Here is an 11,529-nt window from a genome sequence, read left to right as displayed (position 1 = left end):
AAAAAAAAAAAAAAAAAAAAAAAAAAAAAAAAAAAAAGGTTTTGAATTATCAAGGTTCTTTGTATGTATAATTTATCCATTTCAAGCAAAATGAATGCCAAATTGTTGTGAAATCTAACCCAAAGGCATTTAAAGTTATGCTATTTAGGAAGAGAAGTAAAAGAATAGTTTTGAATATTATTAAATTACATGCTTGTTTTGCGCTTCTTACAAGAACACGACCTGGTCTCAAACTCCACTGTAACATGAACAATATAAATACCAATGTGAAAAGTTAGAGAGTCCTTTACTTGTGCTTTGACTTCTATTTTTCATTCAATTCTGTACACTCTTCTCCTGAATCTTTGTTCGCTACTGCATGCAACAAAATTTAAATCCTCGCTTTCAAAGACCGCCACTAATTCTCCTTATATGATTTTTCATAGACATCTATTTGCTAAATTTTCCTCAGAAACTCTCATATTCTCCCTTATGGTGTGCGACATTTTTGAAAGAGTTTTCTATAAATACAGTATGTTTTCAATCTCTTTTTTTTTTTTTATGCTGCAAAGAACTTGGCAATAATTTGACTTTTATACACTGAAACTGCTGTGATGCTAACTATTATTGTCTCATTATTTCCTTGCACATCTTCCAATTTCCACCAGTCTCTGCCTTGTCTTTGCTCTTGGACAACACTGACATACTGTACAGCGATTATGTTGTTTGAGTACTGTAGTCCTGATCCCTTGTTTCTGTGATTTAATATAAAATAATAAAATTTTATATTAAATTTATATATTTTATATATAATAATTTGAGAAATTATAACTTAAGCCATTACAATTAATTTTCTTGGATTTTCCAGGTCGTTTCATTTTTTATTTTCTGTCTATCCAAGCCAAATTTCTAAAGTGCAGTAGAATTAGTTGAAACATTTTCTATAAGACTGCTGCTATCCCATAAATACATTTAGTAATAAAATTATCACATGATTTTAGTTCTAATAGCCTTCTTATTCATTGCATGTTTATTACTTTTAACAGTAATTTGGTATGCGTTTATCTTATGTAGCTCTAAAGGGATACCTTTGTTTCTTCGTTTTTATTCCCTAACAAAATTGGATGTTTTTTTTACCAGAAAAATTCAGAAGATAGTGTCTGCATTCATGGATCCATTTTTTTCTGTAGTATCATTGTGATGGCAAGATCAGACAGACCAAAGATTTAATATAATAGATTGGAAGAATAACTGCAAACCATTTCTTCTCATATCATGAAAATGCTAAAATTTATACTGTGGCAACTCAAAAATGGTCTTGAAACCCCCAAAAATATCACTTAGCATCACATGAATACCTGTGGTCTTTTGTTGGTTTGTCAGCTATGTAGTCAACCAGAAAAATGGCTGGCAGGATTTGAGGAAGTGCAAGCAGAGACATTCACTTGGGATAAACCCCAAACCGAATACTTCTTTAAAATTTTGAGCAAACGGAAAGTCAAAAATTCTGCCTTGGTTGAAAGAACATGGAGTTTTGCCTGCGGTGCTCACTCAGTTTCTGGAGGTTACTGTCAGAGCCCAAAGTGCACCTCCTGCTTCTGGGGACTGGCTGTGACTTTCAGCCAGGAAGAGCCTGTCTTGATTCTATGCCTGTCCAGGGCAATGGGACAAGGTCCATTTGAATCTCTGTTCCACCCCCCCCAAAAAAGGATGTTCAATTCTGTCAATCCAGTGGTGAAATGACTATTTAGACTTCCATAAGAGGTTATTCTATGCTTTTCTCTAAGACATTGTGCTGCCATAAACATATCCTCTATGACAATTGCTTCACACGTTTTTCTGGTGAACTATCTATTTGATAAAACATAACCGTTAACCTGATGATGCAGTTAACACAACCAAAATACTGAGATTAGTAATAAGTCTCCAAAATAAAATAATTCCAAGTCAATGACCCAGTTAAAACTGCCACACATACCATTTGCACCAGCCTAAGGGGAGGGGTTAAGTGAGGATGGAGTGCTAGACAATTCCAGCCGCAAAAAAAAAAATTATTTTTTTTTTTTTTTTTTTTTTTTTTTCTTTTTTTGGCTGTGAAATAATTGCTAAACTTGGGGCAAGCATTCAAACTCAGAAGTCTTAGACTTTATCACTTGACACTTTTTGAAACCTTGGTCATATTGCAAATTTAGTGGAGCCAATCGAATATTTTACAGTAATACCAAACTATCCATTTTATATAGGACCTTAACTGTACAGTGAAGTAAAGAGGGACCTCAAGATTATTTCATGTATGATACCTTGTATTTTAATTCATTCTGAGTGTGGGATACTGCTTAATATATTCATTTATTATATCTGTTAGCAGCTACGTGTTGTCTTAAAAAACAAACCATGGCATAGGATTTCAGAAGCATTGGCAACAGTTGGAATTTCTACGTAGTGGTTCTGAGTTGTTGAGTGTAATTTTGAAAGGATTACTTATAGCAAAATATTTTGTTAAAGGGGGACAATTATGCAAAAGTGAAAGAATTCTAGGAAGACAGCTACCAGGCTTGCTGCTTAACTGATTAGCTTTATTTCTTGGCTGGGAGAGATGGAAGAGTACGAATCATCTGTTCATACTTCACAGAATGTTTTTTTTAACAGTGGTTGCCTTTCTGACTAACACATCTGGGACTAAAGATGACTGATGTTTACCACTGCTGGAATAAACCTTAAACAGTTGTTTTCTCAGCTCAGTTTAGACGGTTGACTTTGCTAGTCTCTATAAAATGCACATTTCCTTTTGCTATCAGGCCAGAAAGCTGTGATCAAGTTGAGTTTTTCAATTTATCAGTAGACAGTGAAATTTGCTTATTAAAACAAACATAAGGAACTCTTCGAGGATTTATGAGCACATAATGGAACTTGTGAATGACTCTCTTGCCTCTTAGTAAATGGAATATGTGGCACAAAGATAGCCTTCATTCCTCCCATCTCTAGAGTGTTTACTTAGAGTTGGCTGAGAACATGAGGAAAAGCCATTCAAAAATTGTTTTTTATTCCCTTTATTTTAGAGCAGTATTCCTACTTAATGCTCAAAATATGCAAGAGTGTGAATTTTCTCAAAGGAAAAAAGGTTAGCTCATATCTGTGCAGGTACCTCTGCAGAGAGCAGCTGTTTCTGAGGTCCTGCCACAGAGAGGGCTGTTAAATTGAAAGGGCTGCAGAGACCCGAAATGGTGACTCAATATGGAGAGATGAGCTATTCCTTTTACTGCTTTCCTTAATAAGTGAGTTGTATGCATTGTAGTCAGGCAATATACTGTGCATACAGTTATTAAATGTGTTTGCACATTTTTTTTGTTTCACTCTTGTCTTTTCACTAACCTACTTAACTCATTAATACTAAATACTTGATGCCACTTTTCATCAACTCGCATGTCTTCAAGCTTGGTCTATCATATTTCCTTATCTTCAATGAGAGCCACCTTGTTTCAATCTTACACAAACAAATCTATCATTGGAAAAGTCAGGTATGGTCTGAGCCCAGGAACAGTCTTCCTGTACCATTGGCTGTAAATATAGCATGAGGCTCAAGGTTTAGAACTAGAAAACAAGACAGTTTCAAAGCTCAGGAACACTTCCATGTCACGAGAGAAAATAGATAGAAAAGCAAAACACTGAATAGGATATGGAAACTCTATGGGCAAATGCTGTTTGTCCTTTTCTCCAGCTTAAATGTGGAACGACAGCCGAAGAAAATAGAACAAACCGCACAGAAAAAGGGAAATTATTTTTCAAGAAATCCACAGTTGTATAATTTGATTGCCAGAAAATAGCACAGCAGACATTGGCTTACCAACATTAAAAATATACGGATAATAAAAATATTAAGTTATAGTGTTCAGCAGGAAGCAAGAACAAATATCCATTTAAACTTGCACAGAAATATGCTACAGGAAAAAAACAACAAATTAAAATGCTTTCTTTCCAAAATTTTCTGTTTTTCATGTAAAAACTTAAAAATTCCAAATGGAAAAAAATAGTTATTTCCAGTAAATTTTTAATGTGTTTTTTAACAGAAATGGAGATTTTCTTTATAGAACACAAATTCCATCTGCATAATATCAATTTTCTCATTGTAAAGCAGAAGTCAACCGCTATGAGCCTGGGTTAAGAATAAACAGAGCAGTTTTTATGTCTGTCTGTTACAGCCTTCTCCCTAGCAGCTGAATACTATCAGAAATTAGTCTATGTGGACCATCGAGCTGCCTCAGTATCATTGTTCCCATGCACTGTGTTTAGTGAATCTCCTATAATTTAAACATGGTCTCACTCTATTCAATAGTACAATATATAGCATATATTTTTCTACATATTTTGTTTTACAATCAAAGAAATTTTAACTCTCCTCTTAAATATCTGCCTTTTGTTACCATTCACAGGAAGAGAAGTTCACTTCTACCAGCACATATTTAAACGAAGTTTAAAAAAATGCTATTGAGTTTGTGAAATGTTTGTAACAATTTTCTCCATTCCTCTTTCTCTCCTTTGTATATTTCCAAAACTGAGCATAAGAACAGGATTTTTTCTTACTTTTGTAAACAAAACAGTTCAAATGCTTAAAGCAATAATTCATTAGAAAAAGTTGTTTTTTTCTGTAAAAATGTAAATTTATAAGGTTTTACAGCTCAGCTTACTATGCTCATGAGGGTTAGAACATGCTTTTATACTAGGGAGAACTAGCTAAGGTTTGGGGAAAGCAACATTTTCCATATTATTGGGAACAGTGGGACTAGCAAAATCAGGAAATTCATGTTTTACAAGTTTAAATGAAAATCAAAGTTACATAGTCATGCTAAACATCACTCTGTTTAGTAGGGTACTTCTGGTAAAAGGGTCTAACATGTTTAACAACTATTACTTTGAACTTTTGGTTTCTTCTAGACTGTTATAAACTAAGCACCTGATTTGGGAAGAGTAACTGGTTACAGCTTTTTGCAAATCGCTTTAAATTGCTCTTTCTTGGGACGCTTTATGGCCAAACACTTTATATAAATGAAAAAAAAAAAAAAAAAGTCCTATTGCTTATTCCACAAATTAAAGTCTAAAAGGACTGTCAAAGCCATAATCCGTATTTCAGTGAAGTGGGAAAACAATTAATTAATTTTAAGATTTTGTGCTGTACAAAAGAGAAATGGATCTTTAAACCATGAAACATTTAACTAAATATTTCTAATTAAAGAAATTTGAAAACATTAAGTGACCTACAGAGTTTCATTTACGTAAAGTATTGCAGGATTTCTCAAGTGGAGCATGACCTAAACCTTCTGAAGTTATCCAAATACAACTCCTTTCTGCTGGTCTAAGCTTGAAATATTTCAGTGTTCTTTGAAAAATTAATCTTTAATCCATTCTTAAATCTCTGCCCCAACGTATGTGTTGCCTCTAAAAGTGTTTTATCCTGAATATACTTTCTTGCACAGTTTACAGTTCAGAATGCACAGGACAAATAATGTATGATGTTTTGAAAACAATCAATTCTGTCGCTGTTTGGATGATACTGAATTTTAATAGCATCGCTTTACCATATCAATTTACCAAAATAGTAGCTTCAAATAGCAGTGACATAGGAGAATTTAAGAACTAATTCTGAAATGTTGTTCAGATCATTTTTTAAACAGCCTGGGACTCTATAGTTTTTTTCATACGTATAAAAGCAATACAAAAAAAAAAGTCACTACTTGATCTCTAGGAGTTAAGACATGCTTGTTCATTTATTTATGTTCTGTTTAAAATTTACATTTGGATCTTAAGAGAACCAACAGCTTTAATAACAAAATAATGATTCAGAAGCCACCAACAGCATTGGCAGAACTCTAGTAAATATTTTCATGTCACTTAAAATTGTAAAGAGAAATATTTCTCTTTCCCCACAAAGCAAAATATAAGGGATGCATAGCACTAAATGTGTTAAAACATTACAATACTGCAGTTCCTGGGGAAAAAAGCTGCATTATAGACTGACATACAATTCCACGGGAGTTACCAGAAATGGGTTCATCTAGCAATTTCAGGCAAAATATATTAGAGAAGTAATTATGTTAGAGCTGAAAAAATACTAAATATCCACGTCCTTGTATTCCTTTAAATGCTTTAGAACAGCTGGTCTCAAGATGAGCTAATACCACCTAAACGTTTAGAAACAAAATACTGTGACGCTTACACATGAATAGAAAAACAGCACCGTCTGTATGGGGATGGGGAGCAGACCCAGAATTTATATGAACATCCTCATTTAAACTGGCCCGGTGTGATTATCAACTTAGTTCCAGAGCAAGACTAAAAAAAATATACATTCTCCCTTTTCTACTGATCAACCATTACATACTTCTACATGAAGCATCATAAAAAGCTATTAAGATTAAAGTTTTAATTTGTTCTGCCTGCCTTTCTCTAGCTATTTTACATAAACTTTTCTATTATAACATACCACATGCTAGAGGGCACAAGAGACCGTTTTGATTGTGCTGTTAAAGGAACCTATTAGAAATATGAAATCATTATTTCTGGAGGATTTGGGACATTTTTTTTTCCTGCGGACAGCTGCTGGCTATAGAACTGAGGCAAATTTAATTCAGGAAAATATCCTAAGAAATGGAGCCAGAGAGGCTAAATCAGAGTGGTAAATATTGCTAAGCCATCATTACTCGCTAAATAGCTATTAGTCATCTCTATTTTTTTACTACGCGCTTAAAGTTGTAAGAGCCATTGCTTGTGATACATTCTTAAACAAAACAGAAAAATCTATCCTCTAAAACTGCAAGTCTGCCAAGGTAGCCTTGAGGGTCTAGTTTAAACCCCTGAAGTAAAGAATTCCACATTTTAAGGATTTAGGTGGAAATAAAATAAAATCCAGACTCATATTTTCCTCCAAAAGAGCAGTGGTGAAGAAAGAGATAAAAAGAAAGAGAGAGGGAAGGGCTCACTGGAGTAGAGATAGCATGAGGGAAACAATTAGAAGCTGTGTGTGGAAAAAAATGAAGGAATCCAAACCTCCAGTCATAAATAAAGCACGTTTGCATCACTCAAAGTACGCAAAGACTTTGAACTTCTTGTAGAGTTCATAAACATGTAGGATTTAGTCCAGGGCGTGGATGGCTGACTGCACACCTCATGTGCAGATAGGATATTGTAACTTTCATACTTAATACTGAAGGACTTTTTTTCCAGAAAGAAAAGGAGAAAACAGACTTGTTCAAATCATGCATGTCTAGATTGTAACTTGATTTAAATGACCCCAGGAATAAATGGAAGAGTCCTAATGGTTAACCCCATGCAGACAATAAAAGCTAAAAGCACAATTATAATTTCTTCCCTGTCTTTATAGTCTGAGAGGAACCATTCACATCCAGAAACAATGAAAGTCATTTAGGAAGAAACAAGTTTTCCATGAGTCCGACTGAGAACTGAGACAAAAGTCTAAGAGTGGAATTTGGAATCAAAAAATAACTCAGGCTACAATGCTGGGAGAAAGACTACAAAACACCTGTCCAGTGGAAACATGAGGACAAAAAGACTGCCATATCACCAAAATACTAGACTAGACATCAAGAAACACATTCAGTTGTGTCTTTACCACTCATTAGAGCACGGTGCACGCCTCTCTCTGCTTAATTGTGCAAAGTATTCGACACTATCTCATATGACAACCTCGTCCCTAAACTTGACTGATGGAATTGACAGATACGCCATTCTTTAGATAAGGAATTTTGACTACAACTACTTTAGATAAGGAATTTTGACTACAACTCTTTGAGTGTGACCATCTATCTAAGGATCTATCCTTAAGAAAGGATAGGATAGATCCTTAGATAGATGGTCACACTCAAAGAGTTGTAGTCAAAAGCTTAACATCCAGATGGAGACTGGTGATGAATGGTGTTCCTCAGAGGGCACTATTTAACATCTTTGTTGGTGACATGGACAGTGGGATTGAGCATATCTCCAACAGGTTTGTGGATAACAACATGTATGCTGCAGCTGAGACACAGGAGGGAAGGGATGATACCCAGGCAGACCTTGACTGGCTTAAGAGGTGGACCTGTGTGAACATAATGAAGTTCAACATGGCCAAGTACAAGGTCCTGTATGTAGATCAGGGCAATCTCAAAGATGAATATGAACAGGGTGAGAAGTGAAGATGGAGAGAAGCAGAGAAAAGACTTAGAAAGTTTAACATGTACGGGCAATGTGTGCCTGCAGCACAGAAAGCCAACTGTATCCTGGATTGCATCAAAATAAATGTATCTAACAAGTCAAAGGAAGTGATGCTCCCTCTCTACTCCGTTCTCATGAGACCTTACCCAGTGTACTGCATTCAGCTTTGGGACCTCAACATAAGACGGACATGAACCTGTTGGGAGCGAGTCCAGAGGAAGGCCATAAAAATTATTAGGTGACTGAAGCATCTCTCCTATGAACAGGAGCTGAGATAACATCATGGAATTATGGAATTGCAGAATCTTTGAGTTGGAAGAGACCCTTAAAGGTCATGCAGTCCAACTCCCTTGCAATGAACAGGGACATCTACAGCTAGATCAGGTTTCCCAGAGTCCCAGCCAGGCTGATCTTGAATGTCTCCAAGGATGGTGTTTCCACCTCCTCTCTGGTCAATATTTCCAGTGCCTCATCAACCTTTTTGTAAAAAACTTCTTCCTGATATCAATCTAAATCTCACCTCTTTTAGTTTGAAACCATTTCTCTCACAACAGACCCTGCTAAAGAGTCTGTCCCCTTCTTTCTTATAGCTCCCCTTTAGAAACTGAAAGGCCACTCTCAGCAGACCCTGAAATCTTCTCATCTCCAGGATGAACAATCCAAAGTCTCTCAGCCTGTTCTCATAAGAGAGGCATTCCAAACCTTGGATAACCTCTGGATACACTCCAGCAGGTCCACCTCTCTCAGGTTACCTGTTTTTGCTTCCACTGCCTGTGCATTCTCTTCTTGCTCTCCAGTTTGACCAGCCTGATCAGAGAGTCAGGGTTGATTTCATTGCAGACTTACAGTAGATAAAAGAGACCTACAGGCATGACTCTGTATTAGGGAATGCAGTTATAGGACAAAGGTGATCAGTTTAAAGCTAAAAGAGGGTAAATTTAGTTGTAAGTAAGAAAATCTTTGCCAAAAGAGAGGTCAAGTAATGGCACAGGTTGCCTAGAGCTGTGGATGCCCCATAACTGAAGATATTCAAGGCCATGTTGGAAGGGGCCTGGGCAGCAGGAGGGTTGGAACTAGACAATCTTTTATGTGCTGTAAAAGCAAGCTGTAGCAGAAGTGCTAAGTCACAGCTTAAAACAGTGATGGAGCACCTGGTGGGATGGCAGGGCCAACCCGGGGGAGCTCAGGTGCATCGTGCATGCAATGCAACTGAGTGACCAGAATGGGTGGAGTCAGGATCCAGCCCTTCCCAGACTTCATTTAGGCGTTGGCAGAGGAGGCAAGGGAATCTCTTGCTGGAGATCACTGCCTACCCGAGGCCTTCCAAAGGTAATCAGCTTCATTTCTGTGGCTGCTGTATTTGGGCTCATTCTCATTTGCTGTGGCTAAAGAATTTGCCACCCTACTATTATTGCAGTTCTCTCCATCCCACCGCATAAGCCATTCTGTGATTCCATGAATTATGGCAGCCACTGGTATAAATCACCAAGGTTACGTGTCAGAACCAAGGCACTAAAACAGCGGTGTGATCCAAAGTAGCTTCAAAAGCAAATTATCCAGTAATAACTAGACAACTCAGATCTCTGTCTATCCCAAGTCTATTTCAAATGGGACAGATTGACTGCTAATTAGGAGGCCAAATGGTCCAGGAATTCAGAGTCTAACAGAAATTCACCAGTTATTTAAACAAAGAGGTAAAGAATATATCCTGTCTCTTAAAAAGCTTATTCAGGTGGAACAAAAGGTGGACAAAGCACATTTCTGCTTGTAATTATAACAATTAACAATCATGTTATCTGACATGAGTTCTGAAAAATTCCAGATGACATATGCAGAATGCTGCTGCAGACTACGGAATACTTTCTCAAAACAAGACTAGAAAAAAAAATGTCTAAAATACGTGTGAGGAAATACAAGTTAGAATATAATGAGCATACTGAATAGGCGTTAAAAATGCTTTCTTTCATATGTGTGTATAGTAATAATGGCAGAGTTCTGGAAATCTTATGAATTTACTCAGAAGTGGTGATGAGTTTTAAAATTGTGTAATATTTCAGATCCTGTTCAGAACATTTATATGTATTAAAGAAATACTCATTAACAGACCACTGGTATGATTTTCTCTATATTAAGATGAATTATGCTAATACATTTACTAACTCTCAAATACTTTGGTTCTGAGGATTTACTCTGTTTAGTGCTTTTTTGGACATAGGTTTTCTCTTAAAGAGAGCACAAATTTACATATGTGCTAACACATGTATTACTGTACTTTGTCAGAAAATGCTCACAAAAGAACAGTTGGTTCATGGTTATCGTTGCTATCTAAAGTTCAGAGAGATGAATCCCAGAAGCTTTCTGAGTAAGAGAACTTTTGAGGCAAAGTTAACATCTTATAGAGATGAGAATCTGGGCTGCAAACTCATAATCAGTCCAACATATTGTGAAAATCCTGTAACACAGGAACAATGTGTTGCAATGACCTATTTATTTGAGTTCATTATTCAGTTGCCAGACCTCCCTGCACTGTCTTGATCGAGCTCCAGATGGAATGTGTATCCTGGCCAGGAGGCAAACTGAGCTGTGACTTCAGCTGTTAACATGCTATTTATGTTTGTGGAGGAATTGTTTTCTTCTGTCATTAAAATGCACCTTAGCAAGAGGCTGTGACTCTCTAAGTGGTGATGTAATGTAGAAATATTTCTGTTAGATGGTGACTTTCTTGATTCTAATGACATGCTTACTTGCTACTCCACCATCTTTTACAAAAAATATTAAAAAAAAACAAAAAAAAAAAAAAAGATTTTTCTAGTATGTTCAGAAAAGAAAGATATCATCATAAACATTGTTTGGCTTATGTCAGGAGAAAAGAAGATGAAGAATTTGTAGTAGTAACCAAACACAAAAGAAACACTTTGACAGTAAAGAAGTAAGATCAGTGCACAGTGCTACATTTAGTCAGTGTGGTCTGAAAACAGTACACTCAAAATAGCTCAGATGTGTTCAAATTGTGTCATCATTCTGGGATTGGTATGAAAGTACTCGGAAACTATGGTTGCTATAGGCATCTCAAAAAGTGTGCTATACTTTTCAAAACATGTCTGATTGAGTGATAACACAACACTCAAAAATAATTAAAAGTCAAATGAATAATCAAGAGTCAGCAACATTTGAATGCACCATAAAAAAATTACAACACATGAAAGAAAGAAATAGAGCAAATCAACAGTCTGGCCAAACAGGTGGGTGTCTCTTTTGGGTTATTAACCAGCACATTAAAGATGATTTCTGCATGCCAGAGGTGAATCTGGACCAGTCTTGTAATAGAGACAGCACTTTCAGTAC

This window comes from Lagopus leucura, unplaced genomic scaffold (genome assembly GCF_019238085.1).
Source record: "Lagopus leucura isolate 7727_CA_CO unplaced genomic scaffold, USGS_WTPT01 Super-Scaffold_100004, whole genome shotgun sequence".
NCBI lineage: Eukaryota > Metazoa > Chordata > Aves > Galliformes > Phasianidae > Lagopus > Lagopus leucura.
This window is presented reverse-complemented; position numbering follows the sequence as displayed.